The sequence below is a fragment of the Podarcis raffonei genome, chromosome 16 (genome assembly GCF_027172205.1).
Source record: "Podarcis raffonei isolate rPodRaf1 chromosome 16, rPodRaf1.pri, whole genome shotgun sequence".
NCBI classification, from domain to species: Eukaryota; Metazoa; Chordata; class Lepidosauria; order Squamata; family Lacertidae; genus Podarcis; species Podarcis raffonei.
In genome coordinates, this window is record NC_070617.1 from 11,793,161 (window position 1) to 11,811,052 (window position 17,892).

The 17,892-nt window shown below is 47.1% G+C and overlaps 1 protein-coding gene across 1 annotated transcript in view; it reads right to left on the reverse strand.

The window, feature by feature from the left end:
• Positions 1–14,754: 14,754 nt before the first annotated feature.
• The window catches only part of KCNK4 (potassium two pore domain channel subfamily K member 4), a 66,526-nt gene continuing 63,388 nt past the window's right edge, over positions 14,755–17,892 (reverse strand). The window contains exon 8 of the transcript XR_008327927.1: positions 14,755–15,276. The gene's annotated coding sequence lies outside the window, so the exon portion shown is untranslated. The remainder of the gene's footprint in view (positions 15,277–17,892) is intronic.

Consider the following 17,892-nt stretch of genomic DNA (forward strand, 5'->3'; position numbering starts at 1 on the left):
GCCCTTCATCAAAAGATCTTCAGGGCTGCTCACAAGATGAAAACACGAAATAAAAGCACAAATAAATAGTTAAAACAGAAACGACAAACCAATAACACCCCTCCCCCAAACACATATAAAAGGCTATAAGAATATTGATTAGCCAAAGGCCTGGTTGAAAAGGAACATTTTTCTGCCTGGTGCCTAAAGGTGTATAATGAAGGCGCCAGGTGAACCTTCCTGGGGAGATCATTCCACAAACAGGGAGCCACTGCAGAAAAGGCCCTGTTCTCGTGTTTCCACCCTCCGGACCTCTTGTGGAAGAAGTACACAAAGAAGGGCCTTAGGTGGTGATCACAGAGTCTGGGATGGTTTATATGGGGAGAGGCGGTCTTTGAGGTATTATGGTCTTGAGCCGTTTGAGGGTGTCCCTGGATTCTAGTATTAAGAGAGATGGGGCTGGGGGTGGAGTCTCCCTGTCCGCTTCCTCCACGCTCCCTGCACAATTTTATCCGCCTCTCATGTTCCTCCCTTTCATGCCTTTTCTCTGAACTTGGAGGAAAAAAGCCCCAATGTTGTAAGCTTTCCTCCAACGCCCTCGATCCTTTCAGTCGCCCTTTCCTTGTGCAATGGCTTTCTTGCCTGCTGTGGGGCAGCGTGGTTCCAGCTGGTACCAGTTCTAATTGTCCCAAAGGGCGGGTGGGACCCACATGCGAAACCCGCCGCGCAACAAAGTGTCCTGCCCTGGAGCTCAGCTGCCCGGCTCCCTCTCCGCCTCCTCCTCCTCCACCCCACCAGCCTTCACATGCATACCCTGCCCTGTCTTCTCCCCCCAACCCGAAACACCCTGCACACGCCCTTTTCTCCTGGAGCGAACCCACTTTGCTTTGAGCGGAGGAACCAGCCTCAGCTACTCTGCCTGTTTTGACAAATCTTGAGTCATACGCTCAAGAATCCTCCTGCAGGTGTGGGTGTTCCTTTTCATCTCCCTTCCCTGCCCCCCCCCACCATACCACATCACCCTGCCTGCCTGCCTGCAGATCTGGCAGTGTTTCACAGGTGGGGGCTGTCCTGCCTGTTGCAAAAAGGGATTTTCCCACCCCGGGTCAAAGGGGCAGGCCAAAGCTTTGGATTCTGAAAGAGCCAAAACACAACCTTTGAAAACAGCATCGGCATACAACAGAAGTAGAATGCAGCCCTCCAGACCTTTCCATCAGGCCCTTGGGACTCCTGCATTGCAAGGGATTGGCCCTTGGGATCCCTTCCAACTCTACAATTCTATGATTTCTCTCCCCGTGGCACACTCCTCGTTGGCCCTGCCTCACACCCTCCTTGAGTGCTTTTGCCTGGTTGGAACATGTCCTTGAACTCTGATCATACTTCTTGCTTCTGAGCGCATGCAGAAGCGATCTTCCTTTACGAAGGGGAAATTTGGTTGCTCCTCCCATGTTTTGCCTCTGGCCCCTCCCACCACTGGCATGTGGCCCCCCAGGAGGTTGCCCAGAAGGGAATGCGGCCCTCAGGCTGCAAAAAGGTTCCCCACGTACTGAAATCAGTTCCCTGTGGGAGCACATATTGAGGGTACCAGCTCCCCGGCGGAAGAATTAAGCCAATGGGAGCCAGGCAGTAGTAGTGACACCTAAGAGTTGGTAAAGGTAAAATTAAAGGGACCCCTGACCATTAGGTCCAGTCGTGACCGACTTTGGGGTTGCGGCGCTCATCTCGCTTTATTGGCCGAGGGAGCCGGCGTACAGCTTCCGGGTCATGTGGCCAGCATGACTAAGCCGCTTCTGGTGAACCAGAGCAGCGCACGGAAACACTGTTTACCTTCCCGCCGGAGTGGTACCTATTTATCTACTTGCACTTTGACGTGCTTTCGAACTGCTAGGTTGGCAGGAGCAGGGACCGAGCAATGGGAGCTCACCCCGTCATGGGGATTTGAACCACCGACCTTCTGACCGGCAAGTCCTAGGCTCTGTGGTTTAACCCACAGTTGTTAGGAGGCCCCTATTCCCCGCAGAGAGCTACAGTTCCCAGAGTTTCCTGGGAAGGTGGAAGAGGATATAGCTCAAGCACTCTGAGAGTTGTAGCTTTGGCATCTGTTGATGGAGTAGAGGTCCATTGCTGGAAAAATCATGCAGCCGCCACACAGATCTAGGAACAAAACATGAGAAGCTCCCTTCTGCCAAATCAGCCCCTTGGTACATCTAGCTCTGAATTGTCTGCTCTGTCTGGCAGTGTCTCTCCAAGGATTGATTGATTGATTGATTGATTGTGTTTCTATGCTGCTTTTCATTCAAATGGATTTCAAAGCGGCTTACAAACAATGCATAGCAATAACATAACAGAACATAATGTTGTTGTTGTTGTTTAGTCGTTTAGTTGCATCTGACTCTTCGTGACTCCATGGACCAGAGCACGCCAGGCACTCCTGTCTTCCACTGCTTCCCGCAGTTTGGTCAAACTCACATTGGTAGCTTCGAGAACATTGTCCATCCATCTTGTCCTCTGTTGTCCCCTTCTCCTTGTGCCCTCCATCTTTCCCAACATCAGGGTCTTTTCCAGGGAGTCTTCTCTTCTCATGAGGTGGCCAAAGTATTGGAGCCTCAGCTTCAGGAGCTGTCCTTCCAGTGAGCACTCAGGGCTGATTTCCTTAAGAATGGATAGGTCTGATCTTCTTGCAGTCCATGGGACTCTCAAGAGTCTCCTCCAGCACCATAATTCAAAAGCATCAATTCTTCGGTGATCAGCCTTCTTTATGGTCCAGCTCTCACTGCCATACATCACTACTGGGAAAACCATGGCTTTAACTATACGGACCTTTGTTGGCAAGGTGATGTCTCTGCTTTTTAAGATGCTGTCTAGGTTTGTCATTGCTTTTCTCCCAAGAAGCAGGCGTCTTTTAATTTTGTGGCTGCTGTCACCATCTGCATAATAGAAGATCACAAATGCAGCACAAGCCATATAAAATAATGAACAAATCATCAATGAAACAATTACAATATATGAAACACTGTTAACAAAACAGTGTTTTGGGCAGGGAATCTTTCCCAGCTTTACATGGAGATTCCAGGGTTTGGCTATGGGGACTTCTGCATGCTCTGCTGCTGAGTGACAACTCTTCCTCCAACTTTGTTTACCATACCTCTTTCCAGAGAAACCAGGAGTCCTGATGGGGAGTGTCCCCGGCTAAACCAACAGCCCCCATCCCCATCTCTTCACAGATTATTAGGAATTATTATTTATTATGGGTTATTATTATTATGGGTAAAAAGTGTAGCAGATTGAGAGCATATGGGTAAAAATTGTAGGAGAGAGAAGCAACAGTGACCTTACTGTGGGTGTCTGCTATAGATCCACCAATCTAGACTGAAGAAGAAGAGTTTGGATTTGATATCCCGCTTTTTCACTACCCGAAGGAGTCTCAAAGCGGCTAACATTCTCCTTTCCCTTCCTCCCCCACAACAAACACTCTGTGAGGTGAGTGAGGCTGAGAGACTTCAGAGAAGTATGACTAGCCCAAGGTCACCCAGCAGCTGCATGTGGAGGAGCGGAGACACGAACCCGGTTCCCCAGATTACGAATCTACCGCTCTGAACCACTACACCACACTGGCTCTCAGACTTGGATGATGCCTTACTTACCAAACATTCAAAAAGGAGAGAAATAATAATCATGGGGGACTTCAACTTCCCCAATATCTGTGGGGACTCAAACTCTGCTAAGAGTGTAAGGTCTGACAAATTCCTCCATTGCCTCGCTGACAATTTCATTTCCCAGAAGGTGGAAGAACCAACAAGGGGAACATCTATCTTGGACCTGGTCCTCACCAATAGCGAAGAACTGATTGATGAAATGGAAGTGCTCAGAAACTTGGGAGGAAGTGATCATGTTCTCCTAGGTTTTAGGATACAGAGGCAAGGGAAAACTGAGTGTAGTCAAACATGCACTCCGGATTTTAAGGAGGCCAATTTCGAAAAGCTGAAGGAGCTACTGGGTGTGATCCCCTGGTCAGAAATACTCCGTGAGAAGGGAGTCCAAGAAGGATGGGAGTTTCTGAAAGGAGAAATGTTGAAGGCCCTAATGCAGACAATACCAAGCAGAAAGAAAAGTGGGAGGCATCTAAGGAAACCGGTGTGGCTGCATAAGGAGCTTACAGATGAGCTGAGAGTTAAGAAGGGCATGAATAAGAAATGGAAGAAAGGGGAAATCACAAAGGAGGAATATAGATGATTAGCCAACAGTTGCAGGGGCAAAGTCAGGCTGGCTAAAGCTAAGAATGAGCTCAAGCTTGCAATAGAGGTTAAAAATAATAATAAAAGGTTTCTTTGGCTATGTCCAAAGTAAGAGGAAGAACAAGCAAGTGGTAGATCCTCCATGTGGGAAACACGGAGAAATGCTATTGGGTGACAGAGAAAAGGCAAAACTACTCAACACCTATTTTGCCTCTGTCTTCACCCCAAAGGAAAGCGATGTCCAACCTGGTGATAACAGAATAAATGATGTAAGGAGGGAGTCCAAGATAGGAAAAGAGGTAGTAAGGGAACACCTAGCTACTTTAAATGAGTTCAGATCTCCAGGGCCTGATGAGCTGCATCCAAAAGTACTAAAGGAGCTTGCGGATGTAATTTCAGAGCCTTTGTCTATTATCTTTGAGAATTCTTGAAGAACAGGTGAGGTCCCTACAGACTGGAGGTGGGCAAATGTTGTCCCCATCTTCAAAAAGGGGGGAAAGGAAGACCCAGGTAACTACCGACCGGTGAGCTTGACATTGATACCAGGGAAGGTCCTAGATAATTCAACAGTTGGTCTGTGAGTATTTAGAAAAGGATGCTGTAATTACTAAAAATAACTCATGCCAGACCAATCTGATTTCTTTTTCTTTTTTTATGGAACTACAAACTTGGTGGTTCAGGGAAATGCTGTGGAGATAGTGTATCTTGATTTCAGTAAGGCTTTGATATTCTTCTCGAGTAAGCTGGTAAAACGTGGGTTGAACCAGGTAACTGTTAGGTGGATCTGTAGCTGGTTGCCTGACTGAACCCAAAGAGTACTCATTAATAGTTCCTTGTCACCCTGGAAAAAAGTGACAAGTGGGGTACTGCAGGGTTGTGTCCTGGGCATGTTGTTGTTCAATGTCTTTATAAATGAAGGGCTGTCTCATGGAGGAGGGAGCATGCTTGTTTTCTCCTGCTCTGGAGGGTAGGACTCGAACCAATGGCTTCAAGTTGCAATAAATGAGATTCCGATGAAACATTCGGAAAAACTTTGTGACAGTAAGAGCTGTTCAGCAGTGGAACAGACTCCCAGGAGAGGTGGTGGACTCTCCTTCCTTAGAGGTTTCTAAACAGAGGCTGGGTGGCCATCTGTCATGGATGCTTTAGTTGAGATTCCTGCATTGCAGGGGGTTGGACTAGATGACCCTCGTTGTCCCTTCCAGTTCTAAGATTTTATGATTCTATGAAGCTTTGTAGTCCCAGCGCTCACCGCTAGATGCCACTCTCCTCTCAAACTGGGGTTTAGGGAACCTAGACATGCTTGGTTCAGTTTAGAGTTTCTTTCTAGCTGTGTTTGACAGATGCCACTCTTGCCTCCTAGTGGAAAAGATATAAATCAGCAGTCCTGGTTGATTTATTAAAAATAGAAAGGAAGGATTTGGAGAAAGGCCTAGAAGCCTCAGACTCTTGAACTGGAGCTTGTGGCTAAACCAGGTGAGGGTAGCCAATGGGTCTCAATTCCTCAGTGGATTAGGGACTTCCTCTGCATGAAAAGACAGGAAACCCCTGGTCCTAAACCTCCACTGCCTTGCGGGATATCTTAGGGAGAAGAAAAGACTAAGGAGTGGAGTCCCTAAGGCAGTTGGATGGCGTCTTGTATGATAATAATAATAAATTTTTAATTATTCCCCGCCCTTCCCGGTTCAAAAAACCAGGCTCAGGGCAGCTAGCAACAAATTTAAAACACTTAATTGTAAAAGCAACATAAAATACAGTATAAAAACATAAATAACAATAAAATTCAAAGTTCAGAAATCAATTTGGGGGAAATCCATCTAATAAGCATTAGATAATCACCAGGGCTAGCTGGCTGAATTAGTCCTACTTGGGCCAGTGAAGAGGCCAGGGGAGAATTAGATGTGGGGTCTTAGAGTGGGTAATCTTCATAAAAGGGGAGGGGGAGGAAAAAGAAGGGAAATAAAAGATGAGGCTGAATTCAAATGAAAGGCCTTACAGGCCTGACGGAAGGAGGTTAAATCCTGAAGGGCCCTAGTCTCTTGGGACAGAGCATTCCACCAGGTCGGAGCCATCACTGAAAAGGCCCTGGCCCTGGTGGAGGATAGTCTGACTTCCTTAGGGCCCGGGACCTCTAAACTATGGTTATTCATGGACCTTAAGGTCCTCTGTGGGGCAGACCAGGAGAGGCTCCTTTCGGCAATTCCTGCAACCAAGCTGGTGCCAAACATATTGTTCTGCCTTCCTTTGGACCACATCAGTGAGGCCGAGAGGAGAGTCTTGTCGTCTGGGCAGCCCAGGACCTCCAGATACACTGCCCAGTCTTGTGCCCCAGGGAAGTCACTTCAGTGCTGCTAATGCAGTGATTTAACTTCACCCACGGAGGTGCACTCCATTGTCTCCCAAGGCAGACAGATGCCAACAACAACCATAGTTTGTTTCTATTATCTGGAATTTTGCAATGTTGCTTTTAAGCTGCCTTGAATCCCAACATGGGAGAAAAGTGAGATACAAATACATTAAAATAATAATAAAATTGCTAGAATTTTGTTGCCTGAGCCTGCAAAAAAAAGTGTGTGCAGGGGTATCATTGTGAACCTGGAAAGCCCCAGTGGGCGTGTGGTGATCTGGTGTGGGAAAACTGGCCAGCCCTACGGCACATAGTTCCTGGACAGGTGCTGCTAGCCCAGAGGGTTGAGGGAGGTCACATGGCTCAGAGGACTTTCAACTTTACCCCTCAGCTTTCTTCCTAACCAGCTCATTCAGTCCAGGAGAGTCCCAGTGGTGCTCTCTGTTGGTGGTGAGGAGAACTGTAGCTCAGCGACAGAGAACAGGCTTTGCAAGCAGAAGCTCCCAGGTTTGATGCCTGGCATCTCTAGCTAAGAAAGCAATCAGGGAACAGGTGATGGGACACATCTGTGCCAGGAGATGCCAGAGAGCTGTCCATAATTGGAAATAATGCAGGGCTCCTCTGGCCAGACCTGTCTGTTGAGCACTCATCCTGATTCACTTGCACAAAGCTCATGCAGAGGTTAGATTTTGATTGCAGCAACACCATATACAGTGGTACCTCGGTTTAAGTACTTAATTCATTCCAGAGGTTCGTTCTTAACCTGAAACTGTTCTTAACCTGAAGCACCACTTTATCTGGGGTTTCTGTTGAGGCCGGTGATTAGCTGTGGGAGGAGCTTATCAGAGCTTGCAGGGCAGCAGCTGAAGAAGGAGCAAAAAGGGTTTTCTGGTGTGTGTGTTTCTTTGTGGCTGATTAGCTGCTCTCCCTGTGCAAAGGTGAGAGGGGGCAGGGTTTCTGTTGAGGCAGGTGATTAGCTGTGGGAGGAGCTTATCAGAGCTTGCAGGGCAGCGGCGCGCGCGTTTGATCCATCTTTTAGATTTAGGGGAGCTAGCCTCAAACGTTTGTTGGGGGAGACCTAGGTTTTTTTGGGGGGGGAGTTATTTGTCCTGTCTTCACGCTTCTTATGATGGAGGACCGCTGTAGCCACCCCCAACGACATGTTCTCAAGATGGAGGGTGAGGGAACAGCTGCAGTCGCCTGCGGTTCCTGCGCAATGTTTGCCATCTTGCCAAAGGTTGCAGGCAGCTTTACCTGCAGCAATTGCATGTTGATTGCCCTCTTAGAAGACAAAGTCCAGCAACTAGAGGAAAATGTAGCTACGCTCCAAAGAATTAGAGAGCTGGAGCTCTTCTTGGAAGCAACAGAGCACACCGTCTCCACCAAGGAGGAGACAGGAGACTCCCCTGAGAAGGAGGCTAGTTCACCAACACAGGAGCCAGATATATGGAGAAACGTGACTCAAAGACGTAGGAGGCCCAGGGTTCGCTCTGATTGTTTAGAAATACACAATCGCTTTGAGGTCCTCTCCCCTAGCATGGAAGACAAAGAGCAGACTCCATTTGAGGATCTCTCCCTCATTACAGTCGATCAGGTATATGAAGACGAGCAGCAAAGTCAGTCCTCAGGGAATGTGCAGGCGACCTTGGAATGGACAGCTCACGGAAGAACCCCGACCAAACCTAAGAGGAGGCGTGTAGTGGTGATAGGGGATTCCCTACTGAGGGGAACAGAAGCAGTGATCTGTGGGCCTGACAAGATGTCTCGGGAAGTGTGCTGTCTCCCCGGGGCTAAGATCCAAGATGTAACTGAACGACTGCAAGGAATCATAAAACCCACTGACAAATACCCCTTCCTCTTGGTTCATGTGGGAACCAATGACACTGCAAGCAATAGCCTCCAGAAGATCAAAAGAGACTACGAGGCTCTGGGCAGGAAATTGAAGCAATTAAAGGCACAAATTGTCATCTCATCTGTCCTCCCAGTTGAACGACGTGGCCCAGGGAGAGAGGGAAAAATAGTGGAAGTGAACAGCTGGCTTCGCAAATGGTGTAAACAGGAACGGTTTGGATTCTTAGATCACGGACTGCAGTTTCTTGAAGATGGACTTCTGGCAAGCGATGGGCTGCACCTCACAACGGTTGGGAGGAATGTTTTTGCCAAAAATCTCAGAAACCTCATCAGGAGGGCTTTAAACTGACTAATGTGAGGGAGGGAGACAGTGCTCCTGAAGGTAGGAGTCTATCAATTGATGAAGATGATCATCCAAATGTCATAGACCAAATGGAGCAAACAGCACGCAGACCTAGTGGTGGGAGGAAAAAATCCTTAAATAAGAGACACAGGGGAATGATTAATGGACTTCAATGTCTGTACACTAATGCGCAAAGCATGGGAAATAAACAAGATGAGCTTGAGCTCTTGGTACAGCAAACTAAATATGACATAATAGGCATCACTGAAACCTGGTGGGATAAGTCCCACGATTGGAATGTAATAATGGAGGGATACAATCTATTTCAGAGAAACAGACCAGACAAGAAAGGAGGAGGAGTGGCGTTATATGTCAGGGATGTGTATACCTGTGAAGAGATCCAAGATTTAGAACCTCAAAGCCAAAGTGAGAGCATTTGGGTCAAAATTAAGGGAGAGAAGAATAACAGTGACCTCATTGTGGGAGTTTACTATAGATCCCCAAGCCAAACGGAGGACATAGATGATGCCTTCCTGAAACAGATGGCCAAGCATGCAAAAGGAAGGGAGATAGTAGTAATGGGGGACTTCAAATACCCGGATATTTGTTGGATGTCAAACTCAGCCAAGAGCATAAGGTCAAACAGATTCCTCACTGGCCTTGCAGACAACTTCGTTGTCCAGAAAGTGGGAGAAGCAACAAGAGGAACAGCCATTTTAGATCTGGTCCTAACCAATGTTGATGACCTGGTTAGTGGGGTAGAAGTGGAAGGATCATTAGGCGCGAGTGATCATGCTCTTCTGAAGTTTACTATACAGCGGAAAGGAACAGCCAAGCATACTAGGACTCAATTTCTTGACTTTAAGAAAGCCGACTTCATAAAACTTAGGGAAGTGCTGGGTGAGATCCCATGGACAGTAATACTAAAAGGAAAGGGAGTTCATGATGGCTGGGAGTTTGTTAAGAGGGAGATAGTAAAAGTACAACTTCAGGCAATACCAATGAGACGGAAACATGGAAGGTGCCTAAAGAAGCCAGGGTGGCTATCTAAAGAACTTTTAACTGAGTTAAGATTAAAAAAGGATGTGTACAAAAAATGGAAAAGGGGGGAAACCACCAAAGAGGAATTCAAACAAATAGCCAGCACGTGTAGACACAAAGTCAGAAAAGCTAAAGCACAGAATGAACTCAGGCTTGCTAGAGGGGTTAAAAGCAACAAAAAAGGCTTTTATGGGTATGTTCGTAGCAAAAGGAAGAACAAAGAAACAGTGGGGTCACTCAGAGGAGAAGATGGTGAAATGCAAACAGGGGACACAGAAAGGGCTGAACTCCTCAATGCCTTCTTTGCCTCAGTCTTCTCTGATAAAGAAAACAATGCCCGACCTGAAGAATTTGGAGCAAATGATTCAGCAGAGGAAACACAGCCCAGAATAACTAAGGAGATAGTACAAGAATACTTGGCTAGTTTAGATGTATTCAAGTCTCCAGGGCCAGATGAACTGCATCCAAGAGTATTAAAAGAACTGGCAGATGTGATCTCAGAAGCACTGGCAGTCATCTTTGAGAATTCCTGGACAACAGGCGAAGTCCCGGCAGACTGGAGGAGGGCAAATGTTGTCCCTATTTTCAAAAAGGGGAAAAGAGAGGACCCAAATAATTACCGCCCAGTCAGTCTGACATCAATACCAGGGAAGATTCTGGAGCAGATCATTAAGCAAACAGACTGTGAGCACCTAGAAAGGAATGCTGTGATCACCAATAGTCAGCATGGATTTCTGAAAAATAAGTCATGTCAGACGAACCTGATCTCGTTTTTTGACAGAATTACAAGCCTGGTAGATGAAGGGAACGCAGTGGATGTAGCCTACCTTGATTTCAGCAAGGCATTTGACAAGGTGCCCCATGATATTCTTGTAAAGAAGCTGGTAAAATGCGGTCTTGACTATGTCGGATTTCAAGCCAGCAGAGCCATCTTAGTCCAGAGGAATTTGGCCACCCTCCAGGTGCCCGGCTTGAATCCTTGTGACCTCCTGTCTGCGACTCCCGGCAAGATCAAGGGAGGTCTCTTCGGCGATCCTTTTCAAACGTGAAAAGAACACACCACTCCTCCCCCTCCCATAGTCAGGGGGGGGAATAAGACAGACAGAATTATATCTACATGTCTTTATTCCTGTCTTTCCAGCAGTACAGAGAAAACACGTCTGTACCCTCTGATTCACAACTGCAGAGAGAGAAAAAACTCCACCCATGTACTTCCAGTACAGGGTCATGTGCCACTCTGAGCTAACATCCGGCTCTCAGTGCACTGAATAGACTGTCCCTGGTTCCCACGGTACAATCCAATAACATCAGCTTCCTGTTTACCATTCCAGCCATCTGGAGCTCGCTTCTGCATTGCTCCTTTTTCGTAACATCCTCCCCCAAAAGAATCAATGCGTGTTGCAGCAAGCAAAGCGTGATCCAGAGAAGAAAACAAACAGTTGTTATACACATAACACTCCCCTGTTGTTTCAGTTCCACCCTTGGAACTCCCCGCCACTGGTTTCCCCAGTGTACCTCTCTGGTTGTCTGGTTTCCAAGGAATGAGTGCATCTGCATTACCTTGGCTAGCAACTCTCTGTTGTGTCTTTGTCTCTGACTTAGACACAGCTCCAACCTGTCCTCGGTTGTTTACAACAGCAACACATGCAACAGCTAAATTAGCAAACTCTTTTGAGTACCTCTTGGGTGGTTGACCCTTTGTAACTCTCTCAGACCTACGTATGAGGTGCTGATCCTCTCTGCTCACTGGTCCAGTCTCAGGACTCTTTGGAGAACCAGTTCCAATGGTAAACAGTGGTTCATCCTTCAGTTGTGAAGGCCTATCCATTGTGTGAGACTTCCTCTCAATGACTGTGACAACTGAGCTCTTCGAGCTATCAGTGTCATCACTCTCAGTACCACTGTAATCAGTAAAATCATCATCATCTGAATCGTCCTCAGTGGGAAACGTGTGTACTATCACTCTCTCCTGTTCAGGAGCACTCTCTAGAAATTTTGTGAGAATCACCTGACCAGATTCAGACAAAATTACTCTGTAGAGACCCTTTTCATACCCCACAAAAATGCCTCTGGCATTCTTTACTCCACCTGGAGCTTCTGTCCGCACATGAGACCCAAAAACCTTGAAATGGGCAACAGAAGGTTTTCTATGGAACAGTTTCTCAAAAGGAGAACTTCCCAACTCTTTTGAAACCTTTCTCACTTTCGTATAACAATACGACATCAGAGACTCGGCCCAGTACTCATGTGGCAGATGTGAACTAAGCAATTGCGCTTCCATCCCCTTTTGCAATTCTCTGTTCACCCGTACACAGACACCCCTGTTCCACGCTTCCGCTGAAACAGCAATCTTGTGTCTTATCCCCTTCTTCTGCAGGAACCTCTGGAAATCCTGTAAAAGAAAAATCTGCTTCTCATCTGTGAATAGACAATCAATGTTAGCATCATGCATACTCTTAACCGTGTCACAAAACTCCTGAAACCTTTCTAAGGCTTCCTGTGGCTTTCTCAACACATAAACCCAGACATAGTTAGAGAAATGATCCACACACACAAGATAATATCTTGCATTGCCTCTAGATGGTTCTAGAGGACCAATCACATCAGCATACACCCGCTGAAATGCTCTGTTGACCCCGGTCTTCTTCTTGCTCACACCTGCAAGAGAAACTAGGTTAGACACAGATGAATTACATTCCATGTAATCACTTTGTGCAAAAGTCAACAAATATAGTCCATCCTTCTCTCTGGCCGAAAGAAATAACTCTCCATCTTTGTAGATCTTGCAGCTCTCAGCATCGTAGGACAATCTCAGTCCTTTCTTTGCAATCTGCGAAACACTCAGCAGATTGAACTTCAATTCAGGAACCAAGTAAACATTGTTTACAGTCAAGTTCAGACTCTTAAGATAGACAGTCCCTACGCCGGTCGCTTCCAGCTCCTGACCGTTGGCCTGTTTCACAGCGAAGCTTTGCTTCTTAAACGTTGAAAAGAGTTCTCTGTGTGGGGACATATGAAAAGTACATCCAGTGTCAATTACAAACGCGTTCCCAACATCTGGCGTGGTTCCTTTCGCCATCAAAGCCTTTCCAGGTCTCACCGAAGTCTTGGTATGACCTTTGCCTGACGCCTCAGGCTTTGCTGAGCGGCTCTTCGCTCCTTTTGGCTGACGTGGCTTCTTACAGTTCCGCTGAAGATGCCCAGCCTGTCCACAACTGTAACATCGGACAGCGTTCAAAGCTAGAGCATCCTTCCCAGTAGCCTCATCGGTGGGGGAATTAGAACTCCGTTCCTCCCTCCCCCTGTACTTTACTTCCAGTGCAGCATGCCGGCTGTGTTCATCCAGAACCACGGCATTCAGGGGAGGTGGACAAAGTAACGCTCCCCCCTTCCTGGCATCCATGCTGAACCCAAGTCTTTGCACTCAATCTCAAGCCAGCTTTCACTTTCAAGCCAGTAAAATCCAAAAGTCTCTTCTGGGCTGTTTACTGCTTCACTGGCAGGCAAACCTTTGGGCTGTATTCAAAAACCTTGCACATGCTGCGCAGAATTCAAAACACTTCCCAGGCTCTTTTGAGCCATTCAGTAACTTTACAAGTGCTGGCGGACGTTGCCTAGCAACCTGCTCAAGACGGGAATCCTTATCTCACCACAGGAATTCCTGGTATGCAAGCCTTTCTTTCAGAGCTGTTTTTTTTCCTCAAACGCAGCTCTCTCGTGAACAGAGAATTAAACCTTTCTGTTCATTCTCCTTAGCCCGAAATGCAGCATACCTTTTTGGCGCTCAGTTGCCTTGCGGTGTCCAGCTGTCTGTTCAGCTTTCTGGCTGCAGGCAGACGCTTTCTTTATCTCCTTAGGTGCAGAGGATGGCAACGATTCATCGACCTCTCACCTCTCATGCAGATTCTCATGGATCTTTAACCCATCGGCTCTGCTACCAGATGTAACCTCTGCTACCAGATGTCGGATTTCAAGCCAGCAGAGCCATCTTAGTCCAGAGGAATTTGGCCACCCTCCAGGTGCCCGGCTTGAATCCTTGTGACCTCCTGTCTGCGACTCCCGGCAAGATCAAGGGAGGTCTCTTCGGCGATCCTTTTCAAACGTGAAAAGAACACACCACTCCTCCCCCTCCCATAGCCGGGGGGGGGAATAAGACAGACAGAATTATATCTACATGTCTTTATTCCTGTCTTTCCAGCAGTACAGAGAAAACACGTCTGTACCCTCTGATTCACAACTGCAGAGAGAGAAAAAACTCCACCCATGTACTTCCAGTACAGGGTCATGTGCCACTCTGAGCTAACATCCGGCTCTCAGTGCACTGAATAGACTGTCCCTGGTTCCCACGGTACAGTCCAATAACATCAGCTTCCTGTTTACCATTCCAGCCATCTGGAGCTCGCTTCTGCATTGCTCCTTTTTCGTAACAGACTATGCTACCACTCAGTGGATTTGTAACTGGCTGACTGACCGAACCCAAAGGGTGCTCTTCATCCTGGAGAAGAGTGACTAGTGGGGTGCCACAGGGTTCTGTCTTGGGCCCGGTCTTATTCAACATCTTTATCAACGACTTGGATGATGGACTCAAGGGCATCCTGATCAAATTTGCAGATGACACCAAACTGGGAGGGGTGGCTAACACCCCAGAGGACAGGATCACACTTCAAAACGACCTTGACAGATTAGAGAACTGGGCCAAAACAAACAAGATGAATTTTAACAGGGATAAATGTAAAGTATTGCACTTGGGCAAAAAAAATGAGAGGCACAAATACAAGATGGGTGACACCTGGCTTGAGAGCAGTACATGTGAAAAGGTCTTGGTTGACCACAAACTTGACATGAGCCAACAGTATGACGCGGCAGCTAAAAAAGCCAATGCAATTCTGGGCTGCATCAATAGGAGTATAGCATCTTGATCAAGGGAAGTAATAGTGCCACTGTATTCTGCTCTAGTCAGACCTCACCTGGAGTACTGTGTCCAGTTCTGGGCACCACAGTTCAAGAAGGACACTGACAAACTGGAACGTGTCCAGAGGAGGGCAACCAAAATGGTCAAAGGCCTGGAAACGATGCCTTATGAGGAATGGCTAAGGGAGCTGGGCATGTTTAGCCTGGAGAAGAGGAGGTTAAGGGGTGATATGATAGCCATGTTCAAATATATAAAAGGATGTCACATAGAGGAGGGAGAAAGGTTGTTTTCTGCTGCTCCAGAGAAGCGGACACGGAGCAATGGTTCCAAACTACAAGAAAGAAGATTCCACCTAAACATTAGGAAGAACTTCCTGACAGTAAGAGCTGTTCGACAATGGAATTTGCTGCCAAGGAGTGTGGTGGAGTCTCCTTCTTTGGAGGTCTTTAAGCAGAGGCTTGACAACCATATGTCAGGAGTGCTCTGATGGTGTTTCCTGCTTGGCAGGGGGTTGGACTCGATGGCCCTTGTGGTCTCTTCCAACTCTATGATTCTATGATTCTATGATCTAATGGGGCCTCCTGCTGCCACTGCGCTGCTGCTGCACGATTTCTGTTCTCATCCTGAAGCAAAGTTCTTAACCCGAGGTACTATTTCTGGGTTAGCGGAGTCTGTAACCTGAAGCGTATGTAACCTGAGGTACCACTGTACTTAAAGTACATGGGCTCCCCCTGAAAAATTCTTAGGAACTGCAGTTTGTTAAGGGTGCTAGGAATTGTAGCTCTGTAATAGATAAACTGTGGTTCCCAGGATTATTTGCAGGAAGCTAAGTGCTTTAAATGTAAGGTATGGATGTGAACTATATCTTAATTGTTGGCAGGTTATACAACAATGAGCAGCCATCATCCTAGAATCATCCTGATTTTTGTGGGTGGGTGGGTGGGGTGTTTACATGTCTTCCCATAAATCAATTATTTATTCTGCACTTTTCAGTGTATTTCCCCATCATTTTCCTAACCACAAAAAGTCATTAAAAGAAGAAGATTTGTTACACTGGGGCAACGGAGTGCTTTAACCCCTTTTAATAGCACAAATCTAGATTTCCAATGTGCTTGGGTCGGTGCCTGAACTGATTTAGCGAAGGACAGGAAAAACTATGCAGCTCCATGGCTGTAAGAATTGCTGCCCAAGTTTGTTTTTTGTTTCCTCCCTCTCTACCCCACTTGGGGATACCGGTAACTGCATCTGAGGGCAACCATCCTTTTGCCCTCAGTCACATCGCTGGCACCCCTGGCATCTCATCTGTGTCAGTTACTGGTGAATGAACTCTCCACTTAGACACTCTAAAAGAGAAAAGAAAAGGTGGAGGCGGCAGGAGCGCTCAGCTTCTATGATAATTAAGCTGCTGACAGGAAAATGAAGCAGAGGCCAAGCCTTGCTCAAGGCCTGGCAGTGGGACAGAAGGCCAAGCATAGGTTGGCATGGGGCACTTGTTCTGCCCGCTGCTAATGGCTTGGCTTGCCCCTATTAGTGCAGGAGCCAGCTCCCCGATCAATCTTTTCCAGCAGACGCAGAAGCATAATCAGCGATCGATACAGGCCTACCAGCTGAGTGGCTGTTAGGTGTGCCCAGCAGTGATCTTGCATGCGGCCCAGCCTATGGAAAATCCAGAGTATTGTTGGTACTCAAGCTGTGCTATCACAAAAACTCTGCTGGCTCAAAGCACAGGCCCATCGCATTCTGGATCGCCTACAGGTCAGGGAACATCCTCCAGGTCAGTGGAGGCTGGCACTCACTAGGAGTGATAGGGTGGAAGGCAGGGATGCTGACAGTAGGTGGCGCCAGAGCAAAAGACTGGTGGAGCTAGAGTCAATGATGGGCAGAGCCAGCTAAGTCTGGTGTTGTCTCCATCCACACTGAGACTAAGGAGGAGGCTGACAGCCAGTGCCACATGCTCGGCTTGTCAAGTAAGGGAGGGAGGCAGGTGAAGAATGACTGAAGGCAGGCAGAGCTTGGTAGGGCAGTGCCACACCTCCCCATAAGTACCAGCCTCCACTGCTGCCCATTGGCCATGCTGGGTGGGACTGATGGGAGCTGGAGGCTGACAACAACTGGAGTTTTCCCATCTCTGCAGCTGTTGGCTCAGAGGTACAGCTTGTAACTGCTAGAAACTGGACATTCAATGTATTGATCCCAGTCCTGTGGAACTCCTTCCCGATTGAGATTAGGCAGGCCCCCTACTTGCTGAACTTCAAGCACATGGCAAATACAGTGGTACCTCAGGTTAAGTACTTAATTCGTTCCGGAGGTCCGTTCTTAACCTGAAACTGTTCTTAACCTGAAGAACCGCTTTAGCTAATGGGGACTCCCGCTGTTGCCGCGCCGCCAGAGCACGATTTCTGTTCTCATCCTGAAGCAAAGTTCTTAACCTGAGGTACTATTTCTGAATTAGCAGTCTGTAACCTGAAGCGTCTGTAACCTGAAGTGTCTGTTACCTGAAGCCTCTGTAACCTGAAGTGTCTGTAACCTGAGGTACCACTGTACTTTCTTATTCCAGCAGGCATTTTAAGGTTTAGCTTAAGGTTTAAGAGGAGTTTTGTTCTCTGAATGGCTTTTTTTTAAATATTGCTGAGAAATGCTTATATTTCAGTAGTATGATAAATAAACAAATGCCTGCCCCAAAACTTCTGCAGGTGCAAAGCGTATTGGAAGGAGGATTGTTCCTAACTGCCCCGATACCATCGTGAGCACAAATCATCATGAATTCACAATAAAAAGGATGTCTGGAGGGGCTCCCAGAGAAAAGAGAGGTGTCTGTGTTTTGTAGGTGAGTGACAGAGTCAAAAATTCATTCGTAAGCTATGTTTGCTACCAGAACCCTTGACAGGTTCTTCCTCACTCTCTCATGCCACTCCCTTTCAGTAAGAAACTGCTCTTTCATGCAATTTACTAGCAAACCATCTCGCCTTTCTTGAGAAACAGTGGAGTGCATGTGTGCGGGGGGTGTGCCTAGATCAAGTGAGATCAATATCCAAGCCATTTTAAATTGGTTGGACATGGATAGGTAGATTTTTAATCTATATATATTGTGTGTGATGTTTCCCCCCAAAAATAAATGCCCAGCAATTTCCCCATTGCCCCAAACAGCTGAAGCTCCTGACTCAAAGCAAAAGAAAAAGGTGAT